Below are 18,583 nucleotides of genomic sequence, written 5' to 3'. Positions count from 1 at the left end.
GTGTTCGCAATATGAAATAATTGTCTAAAATTTGCCACCGCAGTCCATCAAGACCAAGAGGCAAGAACTTAATATCGGCTCCGGTTAATTTACCATTTCGGGGTACAAAACCGAAGTTACCGAACTGTAGATCCGTCGTGTATGTTCCTCTAACTCCTCACCCTCACTCTAACCACCACCTCTATCAAATCTCATCCGTTCATTCTTTGTAATTTATAGCCTACGCAACAACCGCCCACGCTCCAGACTGTCCTCATGCAATCTTAGCCATCAAATCAGGACCAAACAAAAACTTGATTCAGGTGTAATCGCTCTCCTCACGAAAAGCACACAAACAAAAAAGAGAGAGAGGAGATCACGCAAGCCAATTGAATGTTTGCGCACTAGGCCACAAGTATCTTGGATCGAGGAGATTTGGATCGTAACCAGCAAGAGTAAGACACAGTTTCGAGGATTTTGCTTCTGGATCTAACGAGTTTTGAAATTTTCCAATGTGAAATTGAACCGCCATTACTGCTGTGGAAGGTGTAAAGCTCGATTGAAGAAAGAGAGATAGAGATTTGGAGAAGGGATAATGCCGAGTGTAGCAGTGAAGCTGTACAGCGTCTTTTCAAATTTCCTAGTGAAGCACAGGCTTCAGACTATGTTAGATGAGACCGCCAATGGAAGAAGCCAGAGCTTCGGGGTTTCCACTCGCCCGGAGGAGTCTGTAGCTGCCGCTAACCCGTCTTTACCGATGGAGTCGCCACTAAGGATATACACATCGACGCGTACACTTCCCTTTCCGTTCGCATCTTCTTGCCGGATACCGCGCTCGCATCCGATCCCCGATACGAAATCTCGCGTTCATAGGTCTCACGCTTATAATAACCCTAATTCTGGATCCAATTCGAATGGACCTAACCCTAATTTAAGCCGCAGAAACAGTTTCAGCCCTGTCGGTAGTCCTATAGATGATCGATTGAGAACCGATACATCGAGGAGGAATAGTTACGGTGTCGGTGTGACCAATTCCGACGGATTTAGTCAGATTCCTGGATCATATAGGGGCTACTTGCCGTCGATAGAGAATCGGAAGGTGCGCTTTCGGAACTGCCAGTGAATGGTACAGTTCCACGGAGGAGCCATTTGTGAGCGGGAGCAACGACTCGGTCGCAAACGATTTCTTCTGTTCGAAGAATAGCTAATTGTGCCGACGTTATCATCTTGTCTGTAGGGATACAGTTAGCGCCGGAGAATAGGTACCCAGCAGGCATTTGAGGACGGGTGGAAGGTGCTCAATTGGTTTGCCAACAGGCGAATCTGGCAGAGTGTAGTAAGTCGCTCGTTATAAATTCAAAGGGTGGGTTGGGCGGTGGTGCCGGTGGGTGGTTTGGGCGTTGCTGGGGATGGAGGAAATCGGATGCTCACAGGCACATTGTGAAGGATACATTCGGAGCGTCAATGGTGGAGCCTTGGTTAGCCGCCCATGCTGATCCTTCCAGTTAGTTTTCAAACAATTAATTGGGTACATTTCGCAGTTATTTTCCTTGTTTAATTCCTGCGGCTGCATTCAATTCTTCTTTCAATTGAAACTTTATGTTCCTGTTCATTCAAGTTGCCAGTAGTTTCTTGGTTGTAGGAGAAAGCTTTGGCTGCGTTTTTTCTCTGTGTTAGATTTTGGTTCAGCTGACTCCCAGATTGTATATTAAGTAAAAATCAAGCTTGCTGTGGCCTTTAACCATGCTTTCTGGCTTATAGTTTATTGTTTGACCATTAGTTGAAGTGTTGAAGTAGCATTGATTTTGCAGAAAGTAGTTATTTTGCAGAAAGCATTGATTCATATTAACAGGTTTTGTAGTTGTGGATTCAAATTGGTATGTCTATATACTTATTCAATGATTATTTCTTCAGATTTTAAAAAATGCAGAATGTGGTTCCAAATATCCTCATTTGGTGTCTGAATTTTTTGGTGTGAAACTTATAATCTTTCTTTCTTTCTTATGAGGAAGGAAAGGTTAGTTTGCTGCATGAAATCTGCTTCATTTAGAAAATTGAATAAAGAAACCTTACATATAACTTTGGTTTAAACCATGGAATTACTGGTGTAAATTATAATTTACTTTTACCTGTTTGTTAAACTCTGTGCCTCTTACCTTAAGATAAGAGATGTGAGACTATTATAGCAGAGAACAATAAGTTCAAAATAGCTCACATCTCAACTAGTTGATGTGTTGTGACATGCTGGCGACATGCTGTCATTATTTACTTTGCTGGGCCTTCAAAAAGGAAAGAGCTATATTTTTCATTGAATTTCTGAGTTATGAAAAATATTATTTCCAGTGTAACTATATTTTAAGCCTCCTCGACCTAATTTAGGGACATAGAAATATAATTAATAAATCATTGTACTATTAAGAACTGGCTGCAATAGAGTTTGATGTGTGAGTAATATATTTAGTAGCATAGCAGAAAGGTTCAGAGTTTATTTCTGTCATGTAATATGTTTCATCGTATGTGACTATATGAGAGTACCCACTTACCCTTGTTAAGAAATAAACTGAAAAACAATTGATATTATCAGCAAGAATATATGACAGACTAATTGCTTTCTGTAAGGACTGTTTTAACTTCAGTATCTTTGTAACCTTTGCCGAAAATTCAGAAGCTTTTAAACTGTCTTATTGAAACTCAATTTGAACTCTTATAAATCTTATAATATACAATATCCCATATTCTGCCACAAAAACAATTGGGGGAAATAGTAATAAAGAGTTTTTTTACCTTGTTTTAAGAATAGGTAAATCTTAGCTCAAGGTATTATGTGCAATGGAACTAGGATATTGTTCAATATTGGCAGGGATATTGGAAAATTATATATAAAAGTTACCTTACTATCGATATAATTGAAGTGTCTGTCAAGTTATATATGCTAAATAACTAATTCTAGTTCACTTTAATAAGATTTCACAGTACTTTTATTCTCAGTGTTGCAAAGAAATTGTAGAGAATGGATGTGAAATTTTCCTTGATCAAACCCTTGTATAGGATTCGCGATACATATGGTTATAGCCTTAGTCTGTAGCTGTGGCATCATGACTGTTTTAATATTCAGCCATCTTAGATTTAACTATTTTAACCCGTTTTATTTAATATTTTTATATCTACAATAAAAATAATTTATAAGTATGTTTTAACTTTTAAATACATAAATGAGTAACGCTTATGAAAATATACTATATTGCGTCAGAATATTCAGTAATTATCTTTCTCATAGATAATAAATAATGATTGTTGTTATACAATACCTTTCCTTTGCCAATGATTTGTGTATTCTTTATTTTGGTCATTTTCCTGTTTTCTTTATAAGATATATTAATAATCACGTGAACACGTTTCGGGTGCGGACTAATTTTCCGGTGCGGACTGTGCGGACCTATTGCAGTGCACCAGTATATTACTGGATAGTGCACCAGTGCACTACTAAAAAGTGCACCAGTGCAATACTGTAGAGTGCACCTGTACACTACTGACTTAGGAGTGTACTACTGGTGCACTTCTCGGGTACTAAGGTGCACTTCCCAGTAGTGCACTGGTGCACTTCTCAGTGTACTAAGGTTACACTCCTCGGTATACTGAGGTGCACCCCCAATAGTGTACTGGTGTACTTTACAGTAGTGCACTACCAGGTGCACTCTACAGTAGTACACTGGTGCACTTTGTAGTAGTGCATTGGTGCACTATCCAGTAATATACTGGTGCACTATACTAGTCCGCACCAAAAAATTAGTCCGCATCCGATCAGCCCTCATAATCACGTATAAAAGATAATATCAAATTCTAGTTCTTTCTTTTGTCGAGTAAAAGATTTTCTATTTTACATTGTTTCTTTTTATTAAGTCAAAATATCTTAGTCATATAATAGTAAAAGAAATATATATAATTTTGATGTTATGTGTCTATATTCCTAAAATAACAATGCTCTTAAAATTTGACACGTGTAAAAAACTGTTAAGAATTAATTAGAAGACGACATGTGTGCAAATGAATGAGTGGTTGACACGTAGGCTGTTTTCATGTTGCTTTAGTATTATATCTTTTTGTTGAGGTTAGTGGGGAGTTAAATCTATCTATTTAATTGAAATTAAACAAAAAAGTCAATAGAGAGTTTCTACTAAATTCCTGGTTTCTCCCACAGATGTGTTCTTCTCGGCGTAAGCTGTGGGCCAACATCGCGAACCACGTCACCAAAAAAGCCATCGAATCCGGCCGTCTCCTAGACCCAATAAAAATAGTAGCCCAAGTCCTAATGTACCCGTTCTTCAGCCGGCACCTCCCCCACGCAATCCGAAATCAAACTCTCCAACATCATACTTCTACGACAAACCCATCTCTCTCCTCGCGTGGAAGCTCTTCTTACCCGAGCAAGACTTCAGCCTCGACCACCCCGCGGCCAACCCCCCTCCTCCCCAACCGGGGCCCGCCCTTCAAGTCAATGCCGCCTACACTGACCATCGCCGCCGAAACATGATTGGATGAGAGATAGAGCCATTGCTTACTCAGAGTCGCTTAAGAAGGCAGCGTTGATGCGCCTGTTCTTGAGTATAAAGACGCCGTTCATGAGTTTGCTACGCTTGATGTTTTACTTAAGACGCCGCAAGCGCAGGCGTGCGCTGAGGATATCGCGATTTGGGTTAAGAAGTATATTTCGCTTAGGGGTATGAGTTTTCTTACTGAATCTCGTATTTTTTGTAACTTGTTGTAGAGATGAGCCCTTGTTCTTAGGAAATGGATGTTACATTCGATCACTTGAAAATTTCGTGGAATTTGGTGTCTTGATAATATTTGTGGATGTATATTGCTGTTCTGTGTTTTTTTGTAGGTGGAGAATCATATTTCCAATGTATTTGTGTTTGTTATAGGTTTTTTTTTTGTAATGTGTGCACAAGTCTATGTGCTGATCGAAACGGTAGATGTGTAATTTGAGTCCATTATATGTTTCATAAATTTCAGAGTTGATGGTTAGAAGATATTGGGTATTCTGCTTGCTTTTGGAATACATGGGCATGAAGTATAGAGGCATGAGATATAGGATATGGCCTATGGGTAGACCTGACAAAAAGCGACCCGATCTGTTTCTAGGTCATATAAACTCCGATCTGTTTTTACATGAATCCGATTTTAACCCGACCCGATGATCCCAAAATTTTGGTTAGAATATGACCCAACCTGATGGTCAAGAATTATAAGCATATAATATATAAAATTAAATTTAAATAAATATTTTATTATTATTATTATTAAATAAATATTTTTCTTTTTTAAAAATAAATTTTTATTACTTTTTTCTAAAGATTTTTTTTAAAAAAAAGTGAAAAATTCTACATCAACCGACCTGTTAACCGACCCGACATTAGACCTGTTATAACCTGACCTGTTCTAACCCGGTAAAATTCAGACCTGAAATGATCCGAACCCGAAACTCTCAAACCCGAACCCGACCCGATTGCCAGGTCTACCCATGGGTATGGATATACGTGATATTATCGATATACTTATTTTTGAAGAGATATCAAAAACACACCTCTCATATTATTTTTATACTCATACTTGATATAGTTATCATCATACTAAGTAATATATATCAGTTTGATATTGATATAAGAATTATATCAAACACGTACATGAGTATAACTGATATTTCAATACACATATCTGATATCTAAATATCTTACTAAAATTCACTAGTCCTACTCTCCATGTTGATTCATAGGATCTTAACTTTACAAGGCGATTTGAATCACAAGCTCCAAACATGTTTGACCAAAACCCTAAATAAACGCTTCAAATGGATGAGTTTAATCAGATTTTTACGTGTGTGAAGGGCGTCACTTTTATACTAGACACTAACGTTATATTTGAAATTGTATTCTAACATGAAATCTAAATGACATGGCTCAGAAATCACCTTAACGGTAACTCTCAAGCTCCCAAAACAACTCAAAATCAGATGCAACTCGTTTTGTTGCTTGAAGTATAAGATCGGCAGTTATCCTAGCACATGAGTACGTTGATCTATAGGAAGATGGTGTGCTTTGTATTTAAGTGCCCTTTGTGTTTGATAAATGGACGACCTATACCGTGCATACTGTGTTGGAGAGTGGAATTAGGCACACATGCGTACAGGACCAACTCACATGCAGGGACAGTACGGGCGCTGGCCCAGAGCCCCAAAATTTTTGAAAACCTAAAATTTTCTATATTAGTCTATATAGTACAAAAAAATAATTTGGTGTAGTTGGTTGGAGTAATTTATCCTTACAAAAGTTTATGGGTTCTTTTTTTCCTACTTAAAAACTATGGATCTAGTAAAAAGCTCTAACCTAAGGTTTAAAGAAAAAATATAGACTTTCCTAAATCCTAATTCTCATTTCTTTTCCATACTTCCCTCTATTCTCTAGTGATTGAAACGATGGTCTATGTATACACACCTATCCTCCATTCCTTTGCTATTTTTATACCCAATTTCCAATTTCAAATGTTAACCTCACCTCTCTTATTCCTCCAATTTCTCCAAAGTTGAAAATCTCTCAATTAGATTTTATTCAAAAATTAAAATTTAGAATTCTAGTTCATTGTTGGGAAATAATCAAATCAACAAATTAAGAAAGAGGTATGTGATTTACTGATTTTCTTATTCATAGTTTATATTATCTAAGATATTAATTATCTGATATACAAACTTTCCAATTCATAGTTTATATTATCACTTATCAGAGAGAAATTACGAACGTTATTTGCTGAGATTTGTATCTTATATGATGAGTTTTACTGAAAATATGTCCTTAGATTTCTTCAAGCTTTGTTTTCCTAGATCTGTGCTGACACAGAGTGATATGTGTGCTGAAATAGCTTGTTGTATTTGGCTATTTAATATTGCACACTTTTGCTGAGATTTGGTGTTACTTAGAGTAGTAGCTTTTGTTCTGAATGTTCAGCTAATACCTGCTTGTTTTGCTGTTTTTTAGACATTTTCAAACCCGTTCAGCTAAACTGCGAGTTATTCTTACTATTTTTACCGAGTTCTTTTTCTTATCTGGTTCTTTTGACACTCATGTCCATTCAACTGGTTTCTTTAGTTTCTTGATTGCTTTCATGTTTCTTGTTTTGATTATATTTTCTATAGTTTATCTCTATATTCTATTTTTACTAGTTTACTTTCTTATTTTGCTGCATTATAGATATTTTGCACGAGGCTCATGTGAATTCTATCTACCTTGTTGAACTCATAATTATTATTTATTTGGCTCTCATCTACTCAGTACTCAAGAGTCAAGCAGTGTTGTTGTTCTTATTTTTGGTTATCCTTAATATTAGTATTATCAGTGCTAGTTGATATTATATTATCTAAAAAGCATTTATCTGGACATCAAAAGAGAAAAAGAGGAGTATTGAGTGACAGATTCATAGAATCCCAGAAAGGAGCTATTAGTATTTTTTTTTATAAGAGAAGCCAAATCATTCTCATGATTTTGATGGATTAAATATCTTTAATGTGGAGCAATGTCATGAAAATAAAATAGAAAATGATCAAAGAAACGAGGATATTAGTCATTTGAGTGAGCATGATGATGTGCCTATTATGATGAGTGTTGAAAATTTAAGCGTGGATGAACATTGAGTTCCTTCACTGGATATATATGATCCTAGATCTTGGGAGAATTTGGACAATAATTCAAGAGACATTTTAGTTGAAAAAGCCCTATGCGAGATATGAATCTTGTGTCTTCCTTGGATAAGTATTCTAGGCATTTTTCTTATATTTATTATTCTAGAAAGCTAAGTAATGGAGAGATTATTGACAGAAAATGGTTTGATTTATTCAAAAAAGTTGGACAAAGTCTATTATTTTTGTTCTAAGTCGTTTAAATCTATTGGTAATACATTTTTTTAGCAAATGATGGATAAAAAGATTGGAAACATCTTAGTGAAAGACTTGGACAACATGAGAATGGTGTTAAGCATATGACAATATTAACTCTTGGACTGATTTAAGAATAAGGCTAGCTAGAAATCAAACAATTGACAAAGATTTGTCAAAAGAAATTTTCAAAGGAGAAAGAGCGATGGAGAAATATTTTAAGAAGGATAGTTTCTATTGTGAAATGTCTTGCAAAACATAATCTGACTTTTAGAGAATCAAATGAAAAACTTTCCAAGAGAGTAATAGTAACTTTTTAGAAATGGTCGAGATAACTGCAGAATTTGATTTGGTTATGCAAGATCATGTTGGAAGTATTCTAAATATTAAATCCATCATCATATTTGAGTCATAAAATTCAAAATGAGTGATTCCTCTTTTGACTTGTAGTATTAAGAGGTCTATCATACAAAATCATCAAAAAAGTGAAAAAACCTTTTTGTAATTCTAGATTGCATGCTAGATTTGAGTCATCAAGAGCAGATGACTCTATTAGTAAGATGCTTGAATATGTCAAATGATAAAATACAAGTTGAAGAGTACTTTCTAGAGTTTGTAATTGTGAGTGATACATCTGGACTTGGACTCTTAATGAATTAGTCAAGGCATTAAAATCACTTGATCTTAATGTTGATGATGTGATGGGGACAAGGGTATGACAATTAGAGATGGGTCCGGTTCTGGAACCGGAATTTCCCGGTTTCTGGAAATCAGGAACCGGAACTGGGACTGACTAAGCCTATGACCGGAGAACCTCCGGTTTTGACCCAGTTCTGGCCGGTTCCGGAACCCTCGGTTCACTTGTTTGCTGATTTTTTTTACAAAATTGATTATTAATAAGTAAATCATTGTGATGTTTATAATAAATATTTTTCGTATGATTAAATATTATAATTTATACGTAAATATTACAAATTTACAGATATATCATCATGTTTTTATTATGTTATATTATATGTAATGTCGTCTAAGTAATAGTACGTATCCACCGAACTTTATACATAAGTGCAAATAATTCTTATTCATAGTTACGAGTAAATTTCGATAGATAATTACTCCTGCACTTGATATTAAGTTATTAGATATAATTCATTCAATAAAATAACTACAATAATATTAAAATGCAAATATTACTCTATCGGCGCCGGCTGGTGGCACTGACGCTTGCAACCGGTCGTGGTGTTTGACGATTTATATTCTTCTTTAACGTTCTGAAACCGTTACCGACCTTCCGTTCATACCACATCGGACAATAATTACAAGAAACGAGTGCAAAACCTATTCTTAACAATCATTTTCGTTACCAAGAGTGTAATGTACTCTAAAAAGACTATTTTCAAATTGAACTCGACGCATAAAAGCATCCGAAGGCTCCATTTGGAATAATTAGAGAGAATGTGGTTGCAATTTGCGACTCTTGTCAAGAAAAAATGAGAATGTGGTTGGTGAAGAACGAGAGGTAGGAATTGTGTAATTTTATAGACAATTTTTTTTACATAGTAGCGTGGGTTTTCAAGGGATTAAAAATCGAGATAAAAAGGGAGTGTAACAAGATATGCATGAAAGTTACACTTACTCTATAATCCATGAACAAAAGCTATAAAGCTAGTATCCAAAGACTAGAACTCAACAAAGCGAGTAAATATAGAAGTGATTCGCCTGTTGAAAACCTTTATAGAGTAGCTTTGAATCGACTAGGTCTTAGAGAAGATTAGCTCGATTGACTAGCTTTAGTGTTTAAAATATGCGGAAGTTAAAAACACTTTTAAGCGAGTCTATTTCCCTCAAGTAAGCACAACGCGCTATAAAGCGAGTGTGTTATAAATGTGGAATAAAAGAGGGAAAGCCACAATATGAAATCTTAGATGGTTAGATGAAAGATTCAGCTCAATATGCACAGAGAGACTTGTTAAGGTGAGAACCCTTAAAAATAATGCATGTCCGGGATGAAACTCACCAATATATTGAATATACTGAGTAGAGAATTACAAGGCCTTATAAACACTCCACTCGTTACACTCGCATTTAGCTCACTTACAACGATTGTTGCTCTCAAGCTGTATAGAAAGACACACACTCTCTCAGAGCTCACCAACCAGCCCCAAACACTCAACCTTACTAACCTCCCAACTTTCAGTCTTGTTGCATCCCTCCAAGACACTCAACGTACTAACTCCCAGGCTTTTCTGATCCTGTTGTGTTTGTACTAGCTAGACTTTCTCTCCCTCTCGAGGTTTCCCAAGCTCGTGCGAATGCATACAACTATTACAACTATTTATAAAATCCTAAACTTCTTCCCCAAGTTAGAAAAATCTATACAATATTGTAATAAAGGAGATTGCCGCCTTGGCAATCCATGTGACTATTCTCTCAGGCAGATCCTCCACAGATTCTCCTTTTTGTTGAGCAACAAACTTGTAAAAAACCCTTACACGCTGGCAATCCGCTCCACACCACTCCGGTTCAACTCGTCCACTCTGGCGATCCCACGCTCCCCCACTCTTTATAGGTAGAAAAACATTCACCTATCCTGAGCTTCACGTCTTTCCCATCATCTGGCACGAATACTCTACACATTGGTGCAACATAAGCCACCTGGCCATATTTACTTCACTTCATTTCTCTATAGTTTGAAGCACTGGATACACCTAGCCCCACATCGACTCTCTTCGTATCTGCGCTAGTCCTTGCCTTTACACTTCTTCACATCTTCACTTCAGAATTATGATTCTTCAACTTAGAGTTGATTGAGACTGCCTTTGCAATATCTTTTATCTTCTCAAGGCTCAAAGCTAGTCTCTAGCTTGTTCGCTTGTCCAAAGCAACTCTCTTGGCTTCTTACTCATGCAAAGCTTAGAAAACACAAGATAGATCAAATGTAGTGTTTATCATCATAAAAACAAAAGGAGCGATTAGTCTGAGCAAGCTCAAACTAACAATACTCCCCTTTTTGATGATGACAAACACTTAAACAATGTAAACACATCTATTTCAAAGTGTACTCAGTTCAGCTATAAGATATAAAGTGAAGCTTAAACTGATACTCGACAGATTGACCAAATCGGCTTAAAATCTCGCTAAAGCCACTTAGCGAGTTTACCTTTAATCCCCATTAGACCAAGCCGGTCTAAATTCTGCCTAAATTTCGACAACTGATAGGAGCTTATTATATGGTGTTAACTAACGACTATTAGCTTAGGATTAGTGGTGTTTAGGTGCTTAACGAGTGGTATTCCCGGAATCTGATTTGGTGTTCATTTATGATTTGCTGGATGCTCGTAAGCGGTATTTAGTGGTTTTTATCATGGAGGTCCCGGTTGTGCTCACTTTTAGTGGCATTCGGGATGGATCTAGAGAAGTATACAACGCCTACACCAAGAGAAGAGGGTCGAAGACGCGCTTCGACCATTGAAGAGAAGAGAAGAAGTGCTAGGAAGAGGTGCCGAGATATTGAGCTTAGTTCAGATGGCTCGTTCTCCCCTGATACGATGTCCGATTGAGGTGATTCCAATTCGAGGAGTTAGATATTTAAGTCTAATTGATTACCTCAAAAGATGAGCTCAATCGGAGTTGTGAGTCAAAAGGTATGTCAATTCTACGTACAACACTTTTCTGCAGAAGCTGTCTCGACCGAGACCCTGAAGTCGCGATCGAGACTTAGCCTCAGTAGACATGTACCTGCATGGCTCGATCGTGACTCGGAGCCAGACGAGACTTAAACGAAGATTTTATTCAATATTTTTATCAGTTTTTCCATATCTTTTTTATTTCTTTTGATTTATTTTATTTCCCTTTCATTAGGAACTATATAAACCCTTAGATATTATGTTAGATTGGATCTTTGTTCAATTTCACAACTCATCCTTAGAAATTCAGCAGCCAAGAAGAAAGCTTCCACCTTTGTGCCACTTTCACCTTCACCCCTGGTTAGTTTCATCCATAATTATGTATTGATTTCAATTGGCTATGTCTGGCTAAGATCCTACTAGATCACTCTTAGGTTGAGGCCATTAATCTAGGATATGTTTGTGAGAATTCTTATGTTTATGTTTTAATAATAATTTCAGCATTGTTTTATGATCTCTTGTGCTTTATTGTCTATTGATTGATCTTGATTTTATCTAGGTTGTAAACTAGGTTGATTAATTATTCATTCATATTGCTAGGCTTGATAATTCGATTTGAAAGTCTTTTAGGTAGCAATCAGAATTAGCATAGACTATTTGCGAGTGCTTATTTTGTAGAGATTATAAACCTATATCGAGTATCTGTGATTTGCCAATGGTGTTGCATAGACCTACTTATCTTTGATCTTTATGCTGTTGCGCTTTTGAACCTTAGGATTTCTTTGGTTATTGCTTACAACAAGGGTTTCTAGGACTATTTGGACCAGTTGCTATTTACGAACAAAGAGCAGGACAACTGGATTAGTTAGAATATAGTATTAAGAGAATTCAATGATAACTTTCCATAAGAATAATGCACTGATACTAAAAGAGTGAGCTTCCCATCATAATAGTTTACAAATCCAACAATTACCGTTTTAATATTGCTAGTTAGATTATAACATACAAAACCCCCCTAGTTACTACTAGGTAACATGATAAAAATAAGCTATCGTTGTGGCTCTCTTGGGATTCGACTCCGACTTACCACTTTACTAGTGGATTGTTTAGTTGGATTATCTTTGATAGGAACAACGACCGTTTTACGCCTGTCAAATTTTGGCGCCGTTGCCAGGGAGCCAACTCTTATAGTTTGTTTCTTTTTGTGTTATCTTAGTGTGGACCTATCTTATGGTCCACACTCACGCCACTAATTTAGATTTGCTTGATTTCATTTCAGAGATAGAGCGGACGCATCTACGCAATCTGCGAGAATCTCTACAAAATCTAGTGATCGAATCGATGGCTGCCAGAACGTTGTGAGAGCTTACAGACCCAGATCTGACGCAACAACACTTAGGAGTGACGCTGCCTGCCCTGAATGTCGGCTTTACTTTCCAATTAAAGACCGGATTCATCAATTTGCTACCGAAGTTTCATGGCTTGGTTGGGGAGGACCCGATTATGCATCTTAGTGAGTTCCACGACATCTGCAACTGCAGTAAGCCGAGTAACGTCACCGATGAGCAAATTAAGATGAGTGCTTTCGGTCTTACGCTGAAAGACAGCGCGCGTCAATGGTACTATTTGCTACCCACCAGAAGTATCGACACTTGGGAGAAACTTCACAAAGCTTTCCTGAGTAAGTATTTCCCGTCCAAGAAGGAGGTAGCGTTGAAAAGAGCTATTGCGATGGTGGAACAGCAGGTTGCTGAGACGTTGTATGACTACGTAGAAAGGTTCGCGAGACTGTGTTCGAGCTGCCCATTTCATGGGTTTGAGGAGAAAGACTTGGTGACCCACCTCTATAATGGGTTAGTAGACAATGAAGGAAAGTAGTAAACACTGCGGATCCCGGAGAGCCCGGATGGAAGAGTGAGATAGCTGAGTTGAAAGGTATGCTCAAGAATATCGCCATTGGAAGTCAACAACCAGCGAGACTATGTGGGATCTGCGAAGATGACAACCATCACACCGACGCATGCCCGCAACTACAGGACCCAACCATCGTTGAAGTGCATGCTATGGGAGGTTTTGGACCTCCTAGACCCTGATGGAATGACCAAGCTGGTGGACAAAACCAACAACAATATCAATATTCAAACAACTTCAACCGCTTCCCATACCAACCTAAACCCCATGATCCATCTATGGAGGAAATGCTTAGATCGCTGAGCAAGCACTTCGCTGACCATGCTCAAACTACCGAATCCAGCATCAAAAATCTCGAAAAGCAATTTGGGCAATTGGCCGAGGCCGTCTCCAACCTTACGAAACAAAACTCGAGGAAACTTCCCGCTCAAACCGAGAGAAATCCGAGAGAGAACATCAACGCTGTGCAGTTAAGAAGCGGACAGCAACTCGAAGAGAAGGGAGAAGAAGAGGTGTTGTAGAAAGAGGCCGAACAGATGTCTCGACCAAGACAAGAGGGTCTCGACCGCGACTTGGCCCCAATTGATGAGTCTCGATCGCGACATGCATGTCTCGACCGAGATGACGGTACCCGAGTTTCCGAAAATTTGAACAAAAAAACTCTCGACCGCGACTCAACATCTCAATCGCGATCAGGTCACAGTTTACCTGAAGCCTCAACTTCTCGACCTCGATTAGTGGATCTCGACCGCGACTCTACTGCAGTGCAAGTTGAAGACGAGTATGAAGACAGAGGTGACTTTAGGCTACGACAAGAGAACTATGTAAGGCCTAACTTTCCTCCGTTATACTCCGAGAAACCACCTGCACCCTTCCTAGAAGTCTTGAGGGACACACGCAGACCCGCGAATGACAAAGAACTCTTCGAAACATTCAGTAAGTGTGATGTAAATATTCTTTTGCTAAATCTCGTTAAGAGTATTCCTCGTTATGCTAAGTTCTTGAAGATGCTCTGCACTATCAAGAGGAACCAAAAGTTGAAAGGTAAGCAAAAGGTACAGGTGAGTGAAAGAGTGTTCGCAGCCATTACACAAAAGATAGCAAAGAAGTGCTTAGACCCGGGGATGGTTAGTATCCCCTGTATTATCGATGAGAAGAGGATTAATAAGGCCATGCTAGATCTAGGGGATTGTATTAATGTCATGCCATTCTCTTTATATAAATGGCTAGGATTATGACCTTTGTCTGATACAGGGATTGTGATTCAGCTAGCCAACAGGTCAACGGTTCACTCGAAAGGGATAGTCGAGGATGTGTTGGTAATGGTTGATAATTTGATATTTCCAGCTGATTTTTATGTACTAGAGATGGAGCATGATAAGCAAGCTGCGCCTATCCTCATGGGTAGACCCTTCATGAAAACAACCAATACTAAGATAGATTACACAAGTGGGGTGTTGATACTTGAGTTTGATGAAGATGTAGTTCGTTTTAACATATTTGAGGCTATGAAACACCCTACGAATGATAATTCTGTTTTTGCCATAGATGTAATTGACCCTATTGTTCAGGAAGTTTTTGATGTGAGTGGGATTGATTCTCTTAATCCAGTCGTAGAAAATAGCATTGTAAGCTCAACTGAGCATGATATCATACTACCTGCTGATGTGCATGAGGTTCTAGCTGAGTTTGATGCTCCAGGTACCCTTTTGGCCGGTGGGCCCATGTTACTAACATTTTCGAGCGAGAAACCGCTCCCTTCCATTGTGTAGGCACCCACCATTGAGCTACAAGAGCTACCTCCACATCTGAAGTATGCATTTCTCGGCCAAGGAGATACGTTGCCGGTCATCATCTCAAGTGCTCTCGGAAAAGAACGGGAAGAGAAGCTAGTGGAGGTCTTGAAAAGCAACATCACAGCATTAGGATGGTCCATTGCCGACATCAAGGGAATAAGCCCATCCACATGCATGCACATGATATTACTAGACGAAGGAGCTAAGCCAAGCCGACAACCTCAGCGGCGATTAAATCCTCCCATGATGGAGGTGGTAAAGAAAGAGGTGCTGAAATTGTTATCGGCCGACATGATCTACCCGATTTCAGACAGCCGGTGGGTCAGCCCAACGCAGGTCGTTAAAAAGAAAGGAGGGATCATTGTAGTATAGAATGAGGATGGTGAGAAGGTGCCGCAAAGAACGCATAATGGTTGGCATGTTTGCATCGACTACCGCAAGCTGAACGCGGTAACCTGTAAGGACCACTTCCCTCTCCCTTTCATTGATCAAATGCTAGAACGTCTTGCAGGTCGCGCCTACTATTGTTTTCTTGATGGGTACTCGGGGTACTTCCAGGTGGCAATAGCGTCGGAAGACCAAGAGAAGACTACTTTCACATGTCCTTTCGGCATGTTTGCATACCGCAGAATGTTGTTCGGACTTTGTAACGCAACAGGTACATTCCAAAGATGTATGGTAAGCATCTTCTCCGAGTATTAATAACTTCATTGAGGTATTTATGGATGACTTTACAATCCATGGTGATTCGTTTGAGGCATGTTTGAATAACTTGACACTTGTGCTACAAAGATGTGTAGAAACTAATTTGGTGTTAAATTCTGAAAAGTGTCATTTTATGGTTAATTACGGGATTGTGTTGGGTCATATTGTATCTGCTAAAGGAATTAAGGTCGATAAGACGAAGATTGACGTAATTCAGTCCTTACCTTATCCTACTAATGTGCGTGAAGTTCGTTCTTTTCTTGGACATGCAGGCTTTTATCGCAGGTTTATTAAAGACTTCTCCAAGATCTCGACACCATTATGTGATCTGCTGAAGAAGGAGGTGGATTTTGTCTTCACTGACGAATGTAAGCTTGCGTTCAACACCTTAAAGTCACACCTCACTGTCGCACCTATCATCAAAGCGCCGGATTGGTCCCTACCCTTCGAGATCATGTGCGATGCTAGTGATTATGCTGTAGGAGTTGTTTTGGGACAAAAAGTGGGGCGAGCAATGCACGTTATTTACTACGCGTCAATGACGCTGAGCGGCACCCAACAGAACTACTCCACCACCGAAAAGGAGTTGCTAGCCGTAGTCTACGCCCTAGACAAATTCAGACAATATTTACTCAGCGTCAAAGTAATCATCCACACCGATCACGCAGCTATCTATTACCTCATGACTAAGAAGGAATCGAATTATTGTTAAGCGAATCCGATGTGGAGATTCGGGATAAGAAGGGTTCCGAGAACTCCATGGCGGACCATCTTAGCCGGATAGTTCATGATGGCGGTGAAGAGGCAAGACCGCGGTTGGGCGAATTTCTAGACGAATCCCTGTGCCGAATTGATATCCTGTACACACAGGAAATGCCAGTGTCTCGACCGCGACTAAATCTCTCGACCGAGATGACGGCTCTTCATATGAAATCGGTAATTACTGGAACGAAATCTCGACTGCGACCTGAGAATCTCGACCGCGATTTAGGCATAGTTGATGAGTCTCGACCGCGACCCGACATTCACGACCGCGACTTGGTCCCAGTAGATAAATCTCGACCGCGATCTGTAGCTCTCGACCGCGGCTTGCCCTCAGAATCATTTAGGTCCGCCTCCGAAGCTCAATTACTTACTCTTCGCTCACTCAAGCCATGGTACGCACATATAGTTAACTACCTAGTTCGAGAAGAATTCCCTCGCCCAACGTGACAAAATCAAAAGCGAGGCCAAATACTATGTGTGGGATGATCCTTACTTATGGAAGCATTGCGTGGATAAGGTAATCCGACGGTGTCTCCCGGATAACGAGGTACAATCTGTCCTCTCTTTCTGTCATTCTTACGCATGTGGGGGGCATTTTGGCTGAATAAGACTGCTAGGAAGGTGCTTGACACAGGTTTCTTTTGGCCACACATCTTCCGAGATGCTTACGCTTTCTGTCAATCTTGTGATAGGTGCCAGAGGGTTGGAAAAATATCCCGAAGGAATGAAATGCCGCAAACACCGGTTGTCTTTTGCGAGATCTTCGATGTTTGGGGGATAGACTTTATGGGATCGTTTCCTATCTCGTTTAGGAATCTATATATATTATTAGCGGTGGACTATGTATCCAAATGGGTGGAGGCAAAAGCCACCAAGACTGATGATTCGAAAGTAGTTGCAGGTTTCCTTAAAGAGAACATTTTTGCTAGATTCGGAATTCCAAAGGTCCTTATCAGCGATCAGGGCACTCAATTCAAAAGTAAAACGGTCAACGCCCTACTCAAGAAATATGGAGTAACCCAGCGAATCTCTACGGCATACCACCCGCAGATCAATGGCTAAGCCGAGGTATCAAATCGGCAAATCAAGGGGGTGCTAGAAAAGACAGTTGCTCCAAATAGAAAGGATTGGAGCCTCCGCCTCGATGATGCACTATGGGCCTATCGCACCGCATACAAAACGCCCATTGGGATGTCCCCATACCGACTTGTGTTCGGAAAGGGATGTCATTTTCCAGTGGAGCTCGAGCATAAAGCATGGTGGGCGGTCCAGAAATGTAATATGGAAATAAACGAGGCTGGCGAACACCGGAAGCTGTAGCTACTGAGTTAGAGGAGATACGCCGAGAAGCATACGAAAACGCGATGATATATAAGGAGAAAACTAAGGCGTGGCATGACAAGCATATACTGCGCAAGACCTTCAATATGGGAGATAAGGTACTACTCTACAACTCGCGTCTTCAACTCTTCCCAAGTAAGCTGCGGTCTAGATGGAGCAGGCCCTTTGTGATAGACCGTGTCTTTCCCCACGGCTTTCGACAAGGATAATCATAACACTTTCAAAGTGAATGGTCAGCGGCTAAAACCTTATCATGCAAGTTTCTCCAACAAGGTAATTGAAGAGGTGGCTCTTGAGGAGCCCGGTACGGACAATTAAGGAGCTAGAATTACGTCGTGCCGCGACGTTAACTAAGGCGCTGATCGAGAGGTAACTCGAGGGATTTTTACTAACGTTAATCCCATTAGTTTGTTTTGTTTTTAGGAACACCCGCGGAGCCAGCAGGTAGGAAGCCATTGGAGGAGTAAAACCGTCACATTCATGTCATGATCGCGACCAATGCATCACGATCGAGATATTGCCTCAGTAGAGATTTTGCG

General features: G+C 39.4%; 1 pseudogene; it reads left to right on the top strand.

Moving 5' to 3' along the window:
* Window positions 1-574: 574 nt before the first annotated feature.
* On the top strand, window positions 575-7,660 carry LOC141251299 (uncharacterized; annotated as a pseudogene).
* The last annotated feature ends 10,923 nt before the right edge of the window (window positions 7,661-18,583 follow it).

Source organism: Phyllobates terribilis, unplaced genomic scaffold, assembly GCF_046119375.1.
Source record: "Phyllobates terribilis strain yellow unplaced genomic scaffold, ASM4611937v1 Scaffold_6842__1_contigs__length_41552, whole genome shotgun sequence".
NCBI lineage: Eukaryota > Metazoa > Chordata > Amphibia > Anura > Dendrobatidae > Phyllobates > Phyllobates terribilis.
The sequence above is the reverse complement of the archived record's forward strand: the minus strand, read 5'-3'. Positions and strand labels throughout refer to the sequence as shown.